Genomic DNA, 20,086 nt, shown 5'->3' on the forward strand with positions numbered 1-20,086 from the left:
TGAGGCCTCTGACCTGGTGAAAGGCAGCTTCAGTGATCTCCAGACCAAGAGTCTGAACTGTTCCTCTCCTTATCAGAACATAAATAAATAAAGGCCTAACCGCTCCAGACACCACCCTCCCCGCACCCCACCCCACCCCCGTGTGTGTGTGTGTGTGTGTGTGTGTGTGTGTGTGTGTGTGTGTGCGCATGTGTGTGTAACTATTACTGGTTTTTTATACAGCTTGTCACAACTCCAGCAAATCTGACAATCTGCATTATGTTAGTCCCATTTTGAAGTGTGTTGAGACATTTGATGTTCCTAAATTAGATAAGTACTCAATATCAGAAATAAATGTGCTGTTGAATGTCTTTCTGTATGCTGTGAATATGTGTGGCTCCCACTGGATAATAAATGGAGACGTTTTGGCCTATGGCAAGAAAGCTTACAGCCAGGTGGGGAATCCAAGCAGAGATACAGAGAGAAGGGAGGAGTGGGGAGAGATGCCAGCCCCCTGCCCAAGGAGCAACAAGATGCCCTCAGACCAGTAATGCCATGGCCACCTGGCAACATATAGATGAATAGGAATGGGCTGAATTAAGTTTTAAGAGCTAGCTCACAAGAAGCCTGACCCATAGGCCATACAGTTTGTAAGCAATGTAAGCCTCTGTGTATTTACTTGGAACCAAGCAGCTGCAAACGCAGGTGGGAGAGATTCGTTCCAACTGTGGGTTGGGCAGGACAGGAGTAACTTCTGGCTACATAAATGTTGACATAAAAGAAGTCAATAGAGACTACCCATGTAGTTGGTTGGAAAAATATAGCCCATAACTCTTTTCATGAAGTTTGGGTTTAAAACTAGCTGCTATAGATTATTGGTTCAGCTCTCCAATTAAGCAAGGCAAAACACAGTATTCAATATGATTCATTTATTTGTCATTGCCATCACTAAATGACATTTAGTGACCATATGTGAGAAAGCACCTACAGGTGTGGCAGAATACAGAAGGCTTGCTGCTACCGAGTCCATAGTAGACATATGATAAATAAATAGAAGAGATGATGATTGCTGTTTAAGAATAGCCTGCAGGGTGTGAGAGGCCAATGTCTAAATCTGCATTCTGTCTGAGCTGCATGAGCCTTAGTTTCTCCACTTGTAAAATGGGGGTGAGATTTATGTACAGGCTTATATCTGAGAGTGAATGAGATGACACATTTTAGTTGTTGGCATCATTTCACAATGACACCGAGATGGAGATGGGCACGTTGCTGTGAGTGGGATGCAGCAAGGTGTGCTTATTCATGCTTGTTTTTCTGGCAACAGTACTAACCTCTTCATCCTTGGTGGATCTCCCTTTGCGGGCTGCTTTCCTTTGAGGGCTGCATGGTCAGAGTCAGAAGTATCATGTGTAAAATGGGGTGATTTTACTTTAAGAAACAAGTAACACTTTCACTTCCATTTCCGAGAGAAGATAAGGATTCTTAAAAGTACTGCCATTAAATGTAGATGTTGTCATTAAATTTAGACAGTGTCATTTGGTTCCCTAAGTACCTAAAATCATGTATAAGCATGAACAAGAGCCATTCTCTTGCAAAACCTTTTAAAACCTTGTAAACTTTGCCAAGAGTTTTAGAACCCACCACTGTTACCAACTAAATTATTCACTTTCAGATTCCCAGATTGTTCATTCTGTCTGTAATCAGAACCCAAGCAGGATCCACAGGTGACATGTAGGTGCCATATCTCTGCCTTCTCTCTTAGTCCAGAGCCACACCCCCGAGGCCATGTCTTTTATGCTGTTGCTGAGTAAATGAGATCGCTTCCATGGGAGGACCCTCATTCTGACTAGACAGTGGGAGGACCCTCATTCTGACTAGACAGTGGGAGGACCCTCATTCTGACTAGACAGTGGGAGGACCCTCATTCTGACTAGACAGTGGGAGGACCCTCATTCTGACTAGACAGTGGGAGGACCCTCATTCTGACTAGACAGTGGGAGGACCCTCATTCTGACTAGACAATGGGAGGACCCTCATTCTGACTAGACAGTGGGAGGACCCTCATTCTGACTAGACAGTGGGAGGACCCTCATTCTGACTAGACAGTGGGAGGACCCTCATTCTGACTAGACAGTGGGAGGACCCTCATTCTGACTAGACAGTGGGAGGACCCTCATTCTGACTAGACAGTGGGCTTCCTGCTGCACTGTTTCTCTCATTCTCCGTTTCTCTAAGCGGCACTTAGCTTCCCCATCAGGCTTGCCGGCCACAGTTCCCTACGGTCTGGGCCTATTAGTTCCATTAGGAGTGGCAAAATGGCATATATATTTCTTCTAATTCTACCCTTGCTTCCAAATCTTTATCTCTAGTGATTCCTGCAACAAAACTATCCTATGTACTTATTCTAAGTTATTCCTTATATCATCAAAAAGGATTATACATTCTCTGTACTGTTGTTCAAATGAACAATCCATAAACAAACTTCCATTATAGACATGTATTGAAGTTAACTGCAATGCCACCGTTGCACCTAAAATACTAGCAGCAACTTTTGTGGTAGGTGAAGTAATGACCCTGCAAAACCCTAATCCCCAGAGCCTATGAGTATGAGTACATGAACTTTCTTGGCACAAGAGACTTTGCATATGTGATTAAGAACCCTGAGTTGAGGAAATTACCCTATCTAATCATGTGGAACCCTACAGATTGAAGACTCCTCCCTGGCTTTGATTGGAGGAAGACATGACTATGAAAAGAAGGCATAGAGAGACACAATATTGGTGCTGATGGTGGAGGAAGGGAGATGTTATCCAAGGACTAGAGGTGGATACTGCCAGCTGGGATGCTCAAGGAAACTGGTCATCCCCCAAAGCCTCATGTTAGCTCCTTTCCTATGATTCTAACAAAACACCTAACAAAAACAACTGAAGAAAGATAGGCTTATTTTTGTCTTATAATCTGTGGTGGCAGGGAAGTCATGGTGGCAGGAGTGTAAGGCAGCTCCTGGAGAAGTTCCATCTCCCACAGCTTCTACAGCCTTCCACACAGCACCATCAGCTGGAGACCAAGGGTTCAAACACTGGTATTGTAATGGATGTTTCACATTCAAACCTCTAGCAGGGATTGTAGCCCTAACACAATTTTATCCTACTGTGATTCATGTTGAGATCTACCCATAGAAATATAAGATGCCAGATTTGCGTTGTTTTGGGATACTAAAGTTTCAGTTTGCTATGGTAGTAATTTAATACTAATAACAATTCTTCAATATTAGCAATTTGCAATTAGAGTAAAATTTCCCAAACTGCCTCATAAATATAGCTGCTTTCTTTGATCAAGAATCCAGACAATATGTGTTCATTGCTTTTATACATAATTTAAAATAATAAAGTTTTAGGATATTTTTCTAAAAAGAGTCTTTAAGGATCCTGTAATCTAATATTTTTACTTAAAAAGAACAAACAAAGGTTTAGAGATGAGTAGATTGTCTTTACAATAATTGTTTGCAGAGCTAGCATTACTAACTAGAAGAGTAGTCATGACTATAATCCATCACTTGAGAGGCAAGAGTCAGGACGATCCAAGATCCATGAGCAACCTGCGCTGCTTAGCAAGTTCCATTGTGTCCTAGGCTAATGAGATCCTGTATTTTTAAAAATGTTAATATTTGTGATAGTTAATCATTATTATCCACCTGAGAGAATTTAGAATTGCCATGAAAACACCTTTGAGTGTATCTACGAGAGTAGAGGATGGTTCTAGATGGGCAGGAAAGACCTCCCTGAATGTATGACACACCCCCCCCCCGGCTGGATCCTGGATTGAACAAAGAGTAAGTCAGCTAAGCATCAGCACTTACCTCTCTACTTCCTGACTGTGTATCCACTGTGACCAACTGCTTCATGCTCCTGCCATCATGACTTCCCAGTCATGACTGACTGACCCTCAAAGTGTGAGCCCAAATAAACCCTTTATTAAGTCCATTGTACGAAGTATTGTCACAGTTAGAAGAGAAGAAACTAAAACAACATTACAATTACTCTAGTGGGTTCCTGAGAGTCTGCAGTGGATTCTGGGAGAAGGGCAACCTTAACTTGCTCTTTCTCTGTCTTTTGTTTCTCTGCTTACCTGACTTTCCTAAGCTCTTGGTTCCCACGTGTCCCCCAACTGCCGGTAAAGTCATGAGCTCTGTGTTGTTCCTGTAGAGGGAACTTTCTATATCATGAATAGTATGAGCATCTAGATACCTATACCTGCTGTAGAGGAGGCTCTGCATTGGAACTAGAAGGTCATACATGTAAGAAACATGTATGTTGTAAATCTGTGCACTTTGGACCTTTATGATAGAAAGAGGACAGAGATTGATGTAGATCTAATGTTAGTGAACTTGACCTCCTTGGTTCCTGGGTAGTATGGTGACTTCCATCTTGTGCCTAAAGACTAGACATGCTGCTGCTATGTGCCACACATAGAACTGCTAACACAGAGGGAAGTTCCACACTTTCAAGCTCTAGGAAACTGAAAGACAAAATAAAAGCCCAGATTTCTTAGCAGCCTGAGAGAGGAAGAGCATTCCAAACAAGCGGAGTGCACACCCAGGACGCCAATTACTTCAGGAGTTAGAAGAAAACTGCAGTGATCTTGAAAAGGAAGTTAAAAAGGCCAAGTGCAGATATGACCTCTGATTTTCCGAGTAATAACTAAATGGAAAAGTAATATCACCCATTGTAAAGAAAGCCTGAATTAGTGTCAGGTTAATATAAAAAATAAAACTGAAAAGTAGGAAAGGAAATTTTAAACATTTGTTTATTCTTATTTGTTCAGGGGAGGGACATGTGTACACATATACCACTTGTGTGTAGGTATCTGTTTCTTCCAGAAGAGGGTATCAGATCTCCTGGAAATGGAGTTACAGGCAGTTGTGAGCTGTCAAATATGGGTGCTAGGAATTGGACTCAGGCCTATTGGAAGAGAAACAAGCATTCTTAACCTTTGAACTATCTATCTAGCCCCATAAAATAACCTTTTTTAAAATATGTAAACCAAGAAGGTAAAATCAGAAACTGGATAGCTAAGTCGAGAAGCATCATAAATATATATATATATATGAGAGCCAGCATAGGGAAAGGTTTAAAAAAAACAAGTAATAATTTTACAAACAAAGCATTTTTTTCCTGGGCTGATTAAAAAAGCTCAACCCCTCAGATTAAATCCATTATCGTCCATCTGGTTTCAGGCAGGATTGATGAGAAATCCTAAAGTATATATCAAGACAGCATTCCTAAATTACATGGAAGAAGAGAAAACTAGATAAAGCAATCACATACAAATGTAAAAGAAAAAAAATAAAGCCATTGTCAACTTGACACAACCTAGAATCCACTTCAGAAGAGAAGCAATCAATAACTGCTTTTACTATGTATTATGAAGTGACCAGCTGTCTCTTTTTCTGCACTGTGACTTTCCAATAATGATGGACTATATACCTGGAGTTGTGGGCTAAAAATTGACCCCTTACCCCCAAGTAACTTTTTGTCTGGATATTTTATCACCTCAACAAAAATAAAACTACACCACTGGACTTCCCCTCTGTAACATCTGGTGTTAGAAGGCAGACCATGCAGTATTGTAGTTGCTAAATATATGTTTACCAATTCAGGAAAGCAGGAAGAATTTGATTAAAGGGTAATTATGCTGGGTGCCCTCAATAAACTCTTTTAGAATTAGCTATAATAGAGAAATAAAAAGTAATAGATTGAATAATGTAACTAATCAACATGATATATGAGATATTTAATAAGTCTTTACTTTCCTAATGAAAACTGCTTTTTGTTAATCAACAGAAAATTTCAAAACTTGGCTGTGTATTTTGTAACAAAGGAACATCAACAGATTTTAAGTAGAGCAAAGGATTTGCTAGTAATGGTCTCTTACCACATTGCCTAAAAAGCAAAGGAGACAATAGAACTCTTTTTACAAATTGAAAGAAATCAAGAGGAAAATAGTTAATGTCTAGGATATAAAGTAAAGAGAAATTTTGGAACCACATCTAATAGACATCCAGACAAAATGTTATGGCATTAAATACTTTTATTATTGAAGGATAACCCCAATCTACAAAGGAATTTAGAACTTAACATAGGAACCCAGATAAAGAAAAATCAAATAAACTAAAAAATCCAGAAAGGGGGACTTAATAGAGACAAATATCCTGAGTAATGAAATAGAAAATAAAAAACAGCAACAAAAAGCAAACAGAGAATTATGTCCAGGATTAACTCAGTCAGTAAACAACTAGAAGGAGAGATGTATCATGGAGCATGAGCTTCATTGGAGACAGAGAAGACAAGGATAACAAACAACCTAATGGACAGGAGTCAGATCCTCAGATAGTACAATGCCAAAAATAATATTCTAGGCAACTTGCAAGAAAAAAAAAAACTTTAACCATGAATAAAATTACAATAAACTTCTCTGGGAACAAATAAAAATCTGGAACAAAAGAATAGAAAGATGACAAAATATTTACCATAGCAAAGGTACCATGGTCAGATGGTTTCATAGCTGAACTACATCTCACTTTCGAAGTCAAAAAACCCTAATAAAGCTTAACTATTGCAAGCCATGCAGAAGCATGAAGGTATCCTATTTATTTTAAGATGGCATGATGCTGAAATCAAACTACTGAAAAAGAACCACAGCAGAAAGTTGTAATCCACCCTACTCAGACTTGTAAATACTAGAGTTCAAAATAAAGCACTTGCAAATAGAAGCTATTAGTGTTAGCCATAAAAATTCGGAGACAACTACTGCATGCCCTGTGGCTAAACTCTAACTTTCTCAGAAGAGACTATCAGTAAATGTTAATAAAATAAATAGATGCATCAAAATGATAGTAATGTTAAGTGGACTGGGGATCCAGCTCAGAGGTGAAATGCTTGCCCATTATCAACAAGGCCCTGGGTTCAATCTCTTGGACCACAAAGGCAGACCAACAAAAACATCCCACCAACTAAGTTTAGTACTCTATGGATGTAAGAGTGGTCAACCTTATAAAATCTACCAGCTTCATCTACCTCATAACTATAGTAAAGAGGACACAACATCTGACATATTAGTGAGATAAAGGCATTTGAAACCATGCAGCAACATTAAAAATGAATTCCAGGTTTAAAAGATGAATTAAAATAATTTAATGTAACTCAAAGTATTAACCAAAATCTAATAGCCTATATCATCTTAAATAATAGCTTGAAAATAGCTAATTGAAAGATGCATTTGTAGCAGACTTTCTTCAAAACAATGGCTATAGAAGTATAAAGAATAAAACAGAACTCTAATGCTCTGTATTATCAACAGTGCTGACTCTGGGGTCCTTGGCTGAGAGGAGTAAGGGGCCCAGCAAACCAAGTAGGGGAAATGTATGAAATCTCCCACTGTAGGGAAAGCTTCTATTCAGTGACACTGTTGGTTCCATGGAACACTGCAGTGAAAATCAAGACATAAAAATCAGCATTTCCCTTTCTACCTTCCCTTTGATCTCTCCTTGGACTTCACGTTGGACAGACAATTGGATTCTAGGGCTTGGAGACTTATAGTTATCATCATATGGTCAGTGTTCTATGGCAGAGAGCAAGGTGATACTGGCACAGTGTTCCAGAGATTGAAACAGGAGGAGGGGTATAGGACAAAATTCACTTATAGTAGAAATCAAGAACATTTTGTTAATATTATACTATCTAAAACAACTATTGTATTAAATGTACATTTTGTAAGGTACCTGGATATAAGATAAATATACAAAACCTACTAGCTTTATTATTATTTTTTTAAGCTGGCCTTGGGGATCTAAGCCTGTTATCTGACCCACTCAGGAGGCTGAAGTAGGAAGAACAAAAATTCAGGGCCAGCCTATCCTAGAAAGTGAGCTCAAGGCCAGTTTAGGCAACTTGGTGAGACCTCATCTCAAAATGAAAAGTGTACAAAGGGCTGAGGCTAGTGTGCATGAAGCTCTGAGCCCAAGAACTGCCTCACACAATAGCAACAAAATATCTAGAAATAGAATACAATATCTACAAAATCTGCAGATACTTGGGGTTAGTATTGATATTGAAAATTATGACACATTAAATAATAGAACCGTCATTATAAACAAATGAGATAAATTCTAAATTGGGGACTCTCTTTTTCTTTCATTTGCTAGTAGATGTTTTTAACATAGACTCCTTTTAAATAATGAAGTCCTTAGCAAGTTGCATCACCCCTGTTCCTTCTAATGTCTCACTCTAAACCCTCAAATGTTAGTCTTTGTGTAATAATCTTTTTGAAACCTTGTAGGCCTGGAAATATTTTACTTACATCATATTATAACAGGAATTTGATTAGGTATAAAATTATGCATTCAAAGTTCCTTTTCTTCCCTATTGCTTTAAGTTTAAATATTTGAAGTTTAAGTATGTATCTCTTTACATTTTTAGCGTAATTTGCATCTGTGACTTCCATTATCCAGATGCTGTGCCTCTATTTCTTGCATCCTGTCTCTCAATATTTTTAAATGTATTCTGTGTCTTAAATCTTCCTGATTCCACCCAGTAGCACTCTATGACTGAATTTCTCATTTACCTAATTCACTTCTTTATCTGTATCCATTTTTTGACCATCTTACATCAACCTCATCTCTGTTTTGTTCTTTTTTCTAATTCCTAATTTTGTTTGTCATTGATTGGTTTATTGTTTGATGTGTGTGTGTGTGTTCCTGAGTGTGCATACTACAGTGTATGTGTGGTGGTCAGAGGACAACATGCAGGAGTCAGCTGTCTCCTATTACCATGTGAGTCTCAAGGACTGAACTCTCTTGACAGGTGCCTTTACCAACTGTACCATCTTGCTGATAGTGTAGTTTTTGTCCCTTACATTTTCTCTCATTTATTTTTATTTCCCCATCTTTTTGAGCAATTTAATAATTACTAAATAATTTAATAATAAAACTGTAATATATCTATTCTAATACATAGCTGAAGTTTTCCTGGTCTTGCCCAGCTCCCGAGGCCCTGTGGCTGCTTGGACCCAAGTAAACACAGAGGCTTATCTTAATTAAAACTGTATGGCCTAATGGCTCAGGCTTCTTGTTAGCTAGATCTTACATCTTTTTTAAAAAAAGACAATATACAATGGTCACATTGCTTGTAGATGTTCTGATACAGTCCATTTCTAGGGAAGAGGCCATCTGACTTTCAGTGATTTAAATGGTTATGCAAACTGTTGTATATGTTCTTTACGGAATACATTATAATTATAATAATTATAATTATAATAATTATAATTATTATAATTAATTATAATATATATACATATAATATATATATATATATTATAATTAACCTGATTTCACATATCAGCCATGGATTCCCCCATCCTCCTCCCATTCCCCAGGCCTCCCCCGCAATCCACCCCTCATTCCCATCTCCTCCAAGGCAAGGTCTCCGCTAGGGAGTCAGCCCAGCCTGGTAGATTCAGCCAAGGCAGGTCCAGTCCCCTCCTCCCTGCACCAAGGCTGAGCAAAGTGTCCCAGCATAGGCCCTAGGCTCCAAAAAGCCAGCTCATGTACCAAGGACAGGTCCCAGCTGCCTGGGGGCCTCTCAAACAGTTGAAGCTAATCAACTGTCCCACTTATCCAGAGGGCCCAGCATGGAACTAGATCTTACATCTTAAATTAACCCATTTCTATAAATCTATACCTTGCCACATGGCATGCCACATGCCACAATCTTTACAACCTTTACAATCTTGCTTCTCCTGGCGGCAGCTCACAGCGTCTGTATTGCTTCTCCTTTTTCTTCCTGTCTATCTGTTTGGAATTCTTGCCTGCCTCTAAGGTGCCTTGCCATAGGCCAAACGGCTTTATTTATCAACCAATCAGAGCAACACATATTCACAGCATACAGAAAGACATCGACAGCACTAATAATGTTTCTGCTTATTGCTTTGCTGTGTTGTTACAACCCTCATAGCTCCTTTGGATATTTCAACAAACTGACAAGTACAGGAATGGGTCCTCAAGACTACAGCTAATCACTTTCACTTGCTAACATTTCTCTAGCCCAGTTACCTGGGATACTTGACTTTCAGGAGACATTCACCACAGAGATCATTTTTACTCATCTCAAGAAGGGTAGCTAGGCATCTGACATTGAGAGGGCAGGAACACTGCTAGGCTTTGATGATGCAGAGGACAGACACTGTAATAGGTAGTTACCTAGTGTAATGGTCATGAGTCCCAAGGTTGAGAAGTCCTGTGCTAGTTAACTGTCTGGCACAGGGTTTAGACCTTAGGGGAAAACAGCATTGCAATCTGCTGGCCCAGGATAAATGAAGAGGGTTTTCAGTCTTTTTCTTTAAACTCCAGAATTTTCTGTAATGCTCTGATCTGACTGAAGTAAACACCTGCCCAAGTGCCTAGCTAAATGTGTATTCTTCATACAACAGAGAGCAAGCAATGATTATTCCATGGAAATGCAAGTCAAAAATGCAGACATCAAGTGAGCTTAGTTGTTCTTGTTTCTTGATTTTTCTTTTCTCTGTCCCATTCTTCCTACCTCCAGTTGCCTGTTCTTTATACACAGCAATTCCAAACAGCCTTCCTCTTCCTAAGATTTCTCACAGCTCTTGTTGTTATTGTTTGTTCTATTTTCAGTTCTCTATAGACTTCTCATCCTTGGTTTTGGAGAAAGCTAGTAGCATATTGTATTACTCTCATTAAATGTCACCTTCTCCTAAATTAATTTAATATGCTCTCAAGGAAAGCAGAGTACTTTCAAATTGAAACTGATAAAATTATTTTAAGGATTATGATGTCAAATAAAAGTAGAAGAGGACCTGCCTAACCAGATACAAGAATATCATAAAAATTCATTATAATCAATCAGAATGGCATTGGCCCAGGATAGGGAAAAAAAGATGATTAAGAAAAATATCCCAGAATAAATGAGAATCTGAAAGAAATGGAAACATGATAGATTCATTAAATGCTACTTGCACAACTGATTGGCTATACATTTAGAAGATGGTATTTATAAAAAATGTATTTGATTTAAAAGGTAATAAGTAAAACCTTCAAGGAAATTTATAAATCATTTTAATTATGAATATAAATTGACCTTCATAAAAAAAATGGGAACATGATTTCTAAAAATACCTGTTTAAAAAGAAAAAATTTTAAATGGGAAAAGTTTTTATTTAAAAAAAAAATCAAAGGACAAGCAACATATTGGGGGAAGTAATTTCCCTGCACATGATGAATTAATACTCTTTCTTTACAGTGATCATCTGGCAATACATAACAGAAACAGGCTAAGACCAGGCAATTTGTAAAGGATCAGATCTACTTGGCCACAAACATGACAAGCTGTTCCAGTTAAGGAAGTCATAGAAATGTACAATAAAACAGCAGCATATCATTCTACCCTCCACAGTTTGGCAGTAGCTATGACACCAACTAAGAGTTGCTGTTGGCAGGGATGCAGGGAAAGTGGACATCTACACATTTCCAATGGAAACGCAAACCATTAGGAGACTTTTGGAAAGCAATTAGGCACCATTCATTGTAACTTCAAACACATAGGCCCTCCTGACCCAGCAATGTGACTTTTAGAAGTCGAATCCACACCAGTACAATAAATAAATAAACACACTAGCTCTTAAGGGTTTATGAACAAGAATGTTTATTACAACATTCCTAAGAGGATAGGCTGTAGGTATTGTAGGGCCCCTAAACAACATTATGGAGTCATTAAAAGGGTAAATTAGTTCTTTTCCTATAGACTTTAGGATTTTCTAAGAGGCATTTTTTTTTCCACTGGGTAAAGTAAGATGCAGAAAACTATATATAAAATTATGCAATTTTTTAAAATCAATGTCACACCCTACTGTATGTATCTGGAGGTAACTAGATCCTGTGCCTATTATATAATGATAATATATAATATTGTATATTCTTGGTGTGGACTTTAAAAGGGACTCACGAAGTCTAGCTATGCACACTGCTTTTCCTCCTTCCAATCGCTGCCTTAAAAAAAAAAATCCTGGATGTTAGTTACTCCATGCCCGCTGATAGATAAAAACCTGAGGTATTTGAGTTGCCAACAGAGACTCAGGTTAGTAATGAGCACTTTCATTCCCATGTAAGGATGCAAATTTTCAGTTTGATTTAAGGCCTGACTTTAACAATACTCTCTCTCACCTGTGGAAGTCCAAAGCTTTGAGATGAGAGGTGAGAGCCCCAGGCAACCCACGTGAGTATGTGAGGTCTCAGATCGCAAGGGGCAGAAGAACCTTTACAGATCTCAACCTTCAGAGAGAGAGCTAAGGCCTCAGGATCCTTTCACTGGCTCACGGTGGGTGAGAGGTTAAAGAGCCATGCAACTGCCTTCTAGAAAAGTAGGTGAAGACCACAAATCTCACTGTAGAAATGCTTCTCTGTTCCTCTGTTTCAAATTCTGATTTAACATCTGTTGCAAATGTGTGTGGTGATTATTATAAAGAGAAATTTAGTGAGAAGAGAGCCTGGTGGGACATAGGCTACATTGTAAAGTTGGGAAGAGAGACAAAATGAGAGGCTGGATTATAAGAGATAGGAGAGGCTATCAAAAGCAAAAATACCATTAAAACAAAGCAAACAAATAGTGTGTTTGTGTAAGCCTATCTGCGTGCTTGAAAGAAAAACCACATATAGAAGTTAAACAATCGTTTTTATAGTGCTGTAGTAAACTACCATGAGCTGTAGAGGAAAAGATCTTAAAACTCAATATGATATTGTGCATGTCATGAAATTTAAAACAAAATCAGCAAATTCACATATGACATGTAAGTCACACGTCTTCACTTCCTCCGGCAGCTAAGATGTGCTGAGAATCCAAATTACCTGATGAGACCCTGAGCACTGGATGTGGGCTTTTATAAGGAGACTACTGGCTCCCGTTAATTGAATTTAGGAAACTCATGGTGACATTATCCTGTCTGGAGACTAAATTAAATGCATGGATTATAATTCATTTGCTAAAATTAGATGCCAACAGGCATATGGATCTAAAGTCAAAGTCTATTTTGCTCATATTTAGCTGGACCATCCCCTTTTGACAAATGTCATGGACTGGTGCTATTTTTATTATTGAGAGTTAAGAGACCTCAGGTCTCATGCAAGTCTTGCTTCAAGTGCATAGGGCAAATTCAAGATGGATGCTTAACCTTCCTAGGCCTTATTTTCCTTGTGTATTCCTAGAGCAATGTGATGGTAGCTAAAATCACTTCTGGTGCAGTTAGGAGTGCTCTGTTTTAAATACCAAAGGCTCCCCAGGAGAGTTTGTGAAAACACAAATTACTGGGTCCAGCCTCCAGCAATTCCGGTTCAGTGGGTCAAGAGTTGGCTCCAGTGTTCCACTTCTAACAGAATCAGTGAAAAATGATGGTGCTGGTCCACAGAGCTGACAAATCTTGAAGAGTGAAATATTTGCTTTTCTGAGTAAAAATAGTGAACTGTAAAGTGAAGTAGGCTCAATACTAGTGTCTTCTCTAAAATAAATATCGGTGCAAACCCTTGTGGTGCACATTACAGTTTAAATGTGTCACATCTCATTTCTTACTGTAATTGTTGGGAATCTCAGCTCTGTTTTTACACCTCCCATCCCAGAGACTCCCCCTCAGAAAGCCCAGTAAGGGTCAGCTCCTCCCCCGGGGCTGCTCAAGACCACGCCCACAGGGTATTTAAAACCTGGTCACCAGACCTGCCACCTCATTTTCTCTCCTGCCTTCCTGAGAATCACCCAGGAGTTGCTTTGCTCTGTTTTTATTAAACATGGAATTATTAATTCAGCTTAATTGGCTTATTGCATAGGTGGAGTTAGCTACTAATGCGATATTTTTACTTATCAGTAATTATAAGAAAGATACATTTTTTCCATAACAATGTCCTCTTAAAATAATCTGTAAATGTCTAAAGTCTTAGTGCCCAGGAGCTTGGAGCATGCAGAAAGTTGGGCAGGGGCGTAGCTCAGTGATGGAGTACTTGCCTAGCATGTGCAGGCCCTAGGTTCTATCTCCAGTACAGCAAAACAAATAAATCGAAATGAAGAAATCGATAAGTAAATAAAGAACTATGAAAAGTGCTGCTAACAACATCTGGGACTATGTACCGTGGATGGAGCGATTTTGCTGTGAGTGAAGGGGTGGTACCGTGAGTGGAGGGTGGTACCGTGAGTGAAGGGTGGTACCGTGAGTGGAGGGTGGTACCGTGAGTGGAGGGTGGTACCGTGAGTGAAGGGTGGTACCGTGAGTGGAGCGTGGTACCGTGAGTGGAGGGTGGTACCGTGAGTGAAGGGGTGGTACTGTGAGTGGAGGGTGGTACCGTGAGTGGAGGGTGGTACCGTGAGTGAAGGGGTGGTACCGTGAGTGGAGGGTGGTACCGTGAGTGGAGGGTGGTACCGTGAGTGGAGGGTGGTACCGTGAGTGGAGGGGTGGTACCGTGAGTGGAGGGTGGTACCGTGAGTGAAGGGGTGGTACCGTGAGTGGAGGGTGGTACCGTGAGTGAAGGGGTGGTACCGTGAGTGGAGGGTGGTACCGTGAGTGGAGGGTGGTACCGTGAGTGAAGGGGTGGTACCGTGAGTGAAGGGGTGGTACCGTGAGTGGAGGGTGGTACCGTGAGTGGAGGGTGGTACCGTGAGTGGAGGGTGGTACTGTGAGTGGAGGGTGGTACTGTGAGTGGAGGGTGGTACCGTGAGTGGAGCGTGGTACCGTGAGTGGAGCGTGGTACCGTGAGTGGAGGGTGGTACCGTGAGTGGAGGGTGGTACCGTGAGTGGAGGGGTGGTACCGTGAGTGGAGGGTGGTACCGTGAGTGGAGGGTGGTACCGTGAGTGGAGGGTGGTACTGTGAGTGGAGGGTGGTACCGTGAGTGGAGGGGTGATGCTCTGAGGTGAGCAAGACCTCAGCTTGAATGAAGGAAGACCACAGATTAACGCCTTAAATTCTTGGAAACTTATATTACACATCTTTGAATAGGCCTTGTCAAAACAAGACAAAATCAAACAAAATTTAAAAAAGAAAAAAGAAAAATTTCTGTTTCTTCATAGAGTTGCTGCCAGATAAAATAAGATGCTTTGTAGAAAATTATTTATAAATTGCTAAGTGTTCTATAATAAGTTCTATAATACAACTTAGCAACAGTCCACTCTTCCTTGGGTGTTTAAGTGGTTCTTTGGATGCCCATCCCATAACACTTTTGTTATTTGTTACTACACATGAAATTGCCAAAAATCTGTTCTCAATAAAGTGACCACAATAAATAATCTGCTTTCTCACATTTGTCCTCTGCCAGCATCCACTTCCATGGTAAACCACAAGTGTAAAAACACTGGAAGGAAGGAAATAAGCAATTATAGTTATGCCCACGTGGAAGCTTCCCATTACATACCTGCTGTACACTCCAAGATTCAGAATTCATAACAGTCACTGGGTGTGAGGGTACTGTCCCCATTGGCCCATCCATTAATTAAGTATGGTCATAGCAGCTTCTCTGTGAGGCTCCGTATGGTGTTACCTCGATCATGGATGCTCTGATAGACTAATCAGCTGTGGGCACTGAAGCCTTTTATTCCCTATCCGCTAATGTTTCCTACTAGGTCCTACCCTGCCCATGTATTGTAAAGCCCCATTCAGATCCGTGTTTGGGTTGGCCCTTCACTACTGTTTAAATCAGCCCCACTGCTCCTCTAATTAATGATGCCTTTTCTTTGTAATTTGACTGCCAGTCCACACCCTGAGTCACTGTCTGCAGTTCAACCCATGGGATGTGTGTCTACCATCCTCCCCAGAGCTCATGGACACAAAACACGGCTTCTCAGGCTTCTTAATGTGGGATTTTTTTCCCCACTCTGGAACAAATTCTCCAACTTGGAAATAGGATTATGACTATTATTGTTTCCATGTCATACTCAGCTAGAAGCGCTGGAGAAATGTGCACGTGTGAGTACTCATCTTTTCAGTTACCAACACTTTGAGGAAGAGTTGTCCAAAATGAAAGGCATTTCCACACAACACATTTGCAAGTCCAAATTTTCTCTTAACATTTAAGGAGTAGAAAAACAAAATTTAAAAGAGTCACTTTCATCCTTTCAAGTTTGCCTCAGTGTAACTATTCCAAAGGCACATGAACTATCTTACCTTTGATCGCACCGATAATCTGAAGACCCTTTCTATTGGGGGTTACCATGGTTACTCTGCACGGGTGATGTGTGAGCTGCACCGCTGTTTTGATAAAAATAGGTATTAACTACCAGCCACGGTGCTTCTGGTTGGAAGCAGCTCTTGCAGAAGCACAGCAGCATATTTAAAGGGGGACATGAGGGGTGCGGAGGAGCGTCTCCAAGGCAGCATGAGAGAACATCTGCATAAATAATGGTGATTGGTCATGTGTATAAAAATATTTTTAATTAAATTCCTTCTAATTAAACAGGGCATTTTGCTGAATCTTTCTCTGTTATTTGCACCAAGCTTAGCCTTGAGGAAGATGGCTGATTAACAGACCCAGAACCTATAATTAAAAGCAGAACTGTTATTTTGGGAGAAAAGCCTCTTTAGTAGGGGTGACTTAATTGGGCTGTCTCTCATAATTTTTCATTTGTCATTGAACTCCTCAGTTAAAATCTCCGTATTTTTTTTTTAACATGGGAGAAATGATTACTAACATTGGCGTAATCCACAGGGTTTTTCTTTTTGGTATGTGTTTTCCTCCTGTCTCTTTGATCATGCTCTCTGGTCACTGTTGTGTCTCACTATTTAACTGTGTTCTTCATTTATTTGTTTTGTTGGAGAACCTGTCATCCTTTTGTATATCATATTATATATTGGCTTTTTTTGTCACCTTCTGGCCCCCTCCACCTCTGTATTTCCTAGTGCCGAGTGGCTAGACACTTGGCTTATTGTCTTTGGTTTTAGCATCCTACCTTGAAATTGAATAACTTTTTATTCACACACACACACACACACACACACACACACACACACACACACACACACCAATCAAAGCAACCAGTGCAATTATGCAATTGACAAAGGAGTTTCTTCAGTATCACAATTAACATAGAGAACAAAGACAACATTCAATTAACATCTGCCATCTGCTAAGGAGCATAGGAATATACTGAGGCAGGTGTGTTACTCATATTCTTCAGAATAAAACCCAAGTACTCTAAAGTTCATAGAGTGGAATTATCTGTGTGGTCACTGTGGAGAAACATGTTTGATCCTCCTTTCAGTATGTTATATTTGAAAGAGAACATTCTATTGTGGCTACAGTAGAGGACAGAAGTGAGAAAATATTCATGCGCTTTCCTTGAACTCCAAAGGGGAAGATATTGCATCTCTGAGAAAGCCTGAGCATATTAGCCTAGAGCATTTCCCCCTGAAGCTATCAGGCTTGGAGATAGTGCTGGCAGACCAGCCATTTTCTCTATGTGATCTGCTGCAAGCCTGCACAGTGTTATTTAACAGCACTCAAACGCATTTTCTCAGTCTATCCAATTCCATGTTAAGCACACTGTGATAGCATCAGTTTAAAAGCCTCTATATAAACCTTAGTCTATAAAACACCCTCATATAAACCCAGATTCTATTCTCGAGCAAATTTACTCAGAAATAAAAATACCAGCTTGGATTTATATTGTGTATCTCTTTCAAAGAACTCAAATAGCTTCCACACACAGTGTTTCTGTTCATTTCACATCATTGTCTCAGGGAGAGAAGAGTCACTTCTTAGTAAAATAATTGAGGTGCAAAGAAGTTTGGAAATAGCCTGAGATTTCCCAGCCAGCCAATGAGAACCAGACTGGAGTGCCATCTTTGGATTGCCTTCGGTTTCTGGACTATGCTGTCATGGACACTAACATCTATATGAGCAAAATATCTTAATCAACTTCAGCCAACTTTCAGCCACCTGAAGATCAGCAGTGTTTTTACTCCACTCCTCAAAATAGCATTCCTGCATGAGTCAGCAACAGAGGAAGCACCTCAAGGCTGATAAGGAACACAAAAGTAAACGTTTCACCTTTCTACACAGAGAGCCTGTCATCTACTGATAATGATCTTTAAATGTGTGTGCAAATATCTGACTTGATATATTCGATATCCCTGATTGGATCACCACCATGGCCAGATGATTTTATCCATCTCAAGAAGCAGAGGGTCTAAATACTTCATTGCTTAAGTCTACAAAGCTCACAATCATCAGCGTTGAAGACAGAGCACTTTCAGGATTCTTTATCCCACACTACTGCTATTTCTTGAGACAGAACAGCACTGTGCCAATCAAGTTTTAAAAGAAAATGACACTCAATAGTCAAGAGTCAAGTTCTCATTTTACTATTGATTTCATTTAATGATCCCGCCTCAAGATACTCCAAGCTTGTGGAGGAATGTAGTTCCAACTACTGGCAATGAGTTTAAAAGTCAAAGCAGTAGCAGTGGAGGGGGGGAGGGGGACTTTGTAAACACAGAGGAGCCCTGTATTAGTCTAGTTGGCTAAGGCTCTGGGATAGCTTTTTCAAGGTTCCCTCCCCACAAGCCAACACTGTGCTCTTTTGAAAAAGAAGACATGCCAGCTAGTGGAACCAGGAGCCCTATTCCTCATCTGTAAGAGACAGGCCTGTGGTGAGCAGAGGGTTTTCATTCCCTTCCAGGGCTACAAACATCCTGACCCTCTCAACATTAGCAAAGGATCCCTGGGTTCAGACACTTTTGGGATCAAGGCTAGAGAGACAGTTCTTCCCTCATTTCAGAGGAGAAGGTTAAACTCATTAATAACTTTCACTGTTCTCCCCTCTGCATTTGAAGCTCTGTTAACTCTAAACCACTCCCTTGATCCCAGCACCACAGCAGGGCTCCTTCTGCATGGCTAGGAAGATGTGAGGAATCCACATCCAAGATCTGCAGCTCGGAGTTTGGATTCTGAGAATTAGAATTATAAATTTTGAGATGTGGGAGGACCTTAAAAGACAATCTTTTTCAACCCTCCTCATTTGCAAACAAGGACCCCAAGTCTCAGAAAGAGGGAATAAATGTGCACACAGTATGCACAGGGTTGAAAGGAAGCACGTTTTTAGCCTTTCTCTACTTGAAATCTGTTTTCTCTACTTGAATCATTTTATGTCAAAAGGGAAACAAACAAGTAGAGATTATCACTTCTTTTATATATAGACCCACCACTGGCATGAACAATAATAGTAATAGTGACCACCATTGTTTGTCCACTTGCAGTACATCAAGCACTTTGCAGATGGTTCCTCTTAGCCATTTGCCAGAAATCTGAGGAATGAGCTTTTCTCTTCATTTACCAATTCCACTCAACTTTTCTCAGGTGGGTAACTGGCTAGATCACCAAATTCATTTGTATCATAGTTGGGACCCCAATTTGGGTTGGTTTGACACCAGAGTCAGGTTTCTGACCACTATTATCTACTCGAGCATAGTAATGAATAGCAGGGTCTCACACAAAAGTCTTGCTTGAGAAGTTAGAAGTCCAGTCATGGAGCATCAGCTGCACAGAACAGACTTGGAAGCGGCAATAAAGGATGGCCAGCAAGGCCTCAGGATATTGGACATAGATCCAGCGAGACTCCAGGTGTCCTGATGATGGGGTTTCAAGCACACACTGAAAAAAAAAAAAAACATTTGAAGCAATTCAACAGTTCTGCAGACAGGTGGGTAACAGCTGTGGTTGATGGACCTCTCTGGCTCACTGCTCTTGGGAATGGAATGACTCTGCTCCATGAAAGTAGTTCATTCTCAGCGGTGCTCAAAGGCAGACCTGCAGGATGGATGTTTTGCAAGTCACTGTCCAGCCCACACCTTCTGTTGATGAGTTGGAGAGAATGTTGTACATTGGGGCAAACTGGATTCAGACATTTCTTAGATATTTTCCTTACTGTCAGGATCTTTTTAGGGCACAGTATGTAGTCAGATCAAAACCATGGGAAAATGAGGCAGGCAAAAAAAGACCATGGATGTGTGAAGTCAATGGTGATACACCCCTAGGGTGGGTACCACCTGAAGGGTAAGGGTGTA

At 40.2% G+C, this 20,086-nt stretch overlaps 1 protein-coding gene and 1 long non-coding RNA gene across 2 annotated transcripts in view; one reads left to right on the forward strand and one right to left on the reverse strand.

Moving 5' to 3' along the window:
- The window catches only part of Slc9a9 (solute carrier family 9 member A9), a 548,574-nt gene that overhangs the window by 148,841 nt on the left and 379,647 nt on the right, over positions 1-20,086 (forward strand). The gene's annotated exons all lie outside the window — the stretch shown is intronic.
- The window catches only part of LOC143274303 (uncharacterized), a 59,916-nt gene that overhangs the window by 10,938 nt on the left and 28,892 nt on the right, over positions 1-20,086 (reverse strand). The window contains exon 2 of the long non-coding RNA XR_013052884.1: positions 19,513-19,673. This is a non-coding gene — a long non-coding RNA (uncharacterized LOC143274303). The remainder of the gene's footprint in view (positions 1-19,512; positions 19,674-20,086) is intronic.

The sequence above is a fragment of the Peromyscus maniculatus genome, chromosome 7 (assembly GCF_049852395.1).
Source record: "Peromyscus maniculatus bairdii isolate BWxNUB_F1_BW_parent chromosome 7, HU_Pman_BW_mat_3.1, whole genome shotgun sequence".
NCBI classification, from domain to species: Eukaryota; Metazoa; Chordata; class Mammalia; order Rodentia; family Cricetidae; genus Peromyscus; species Peromyscus maniculatus.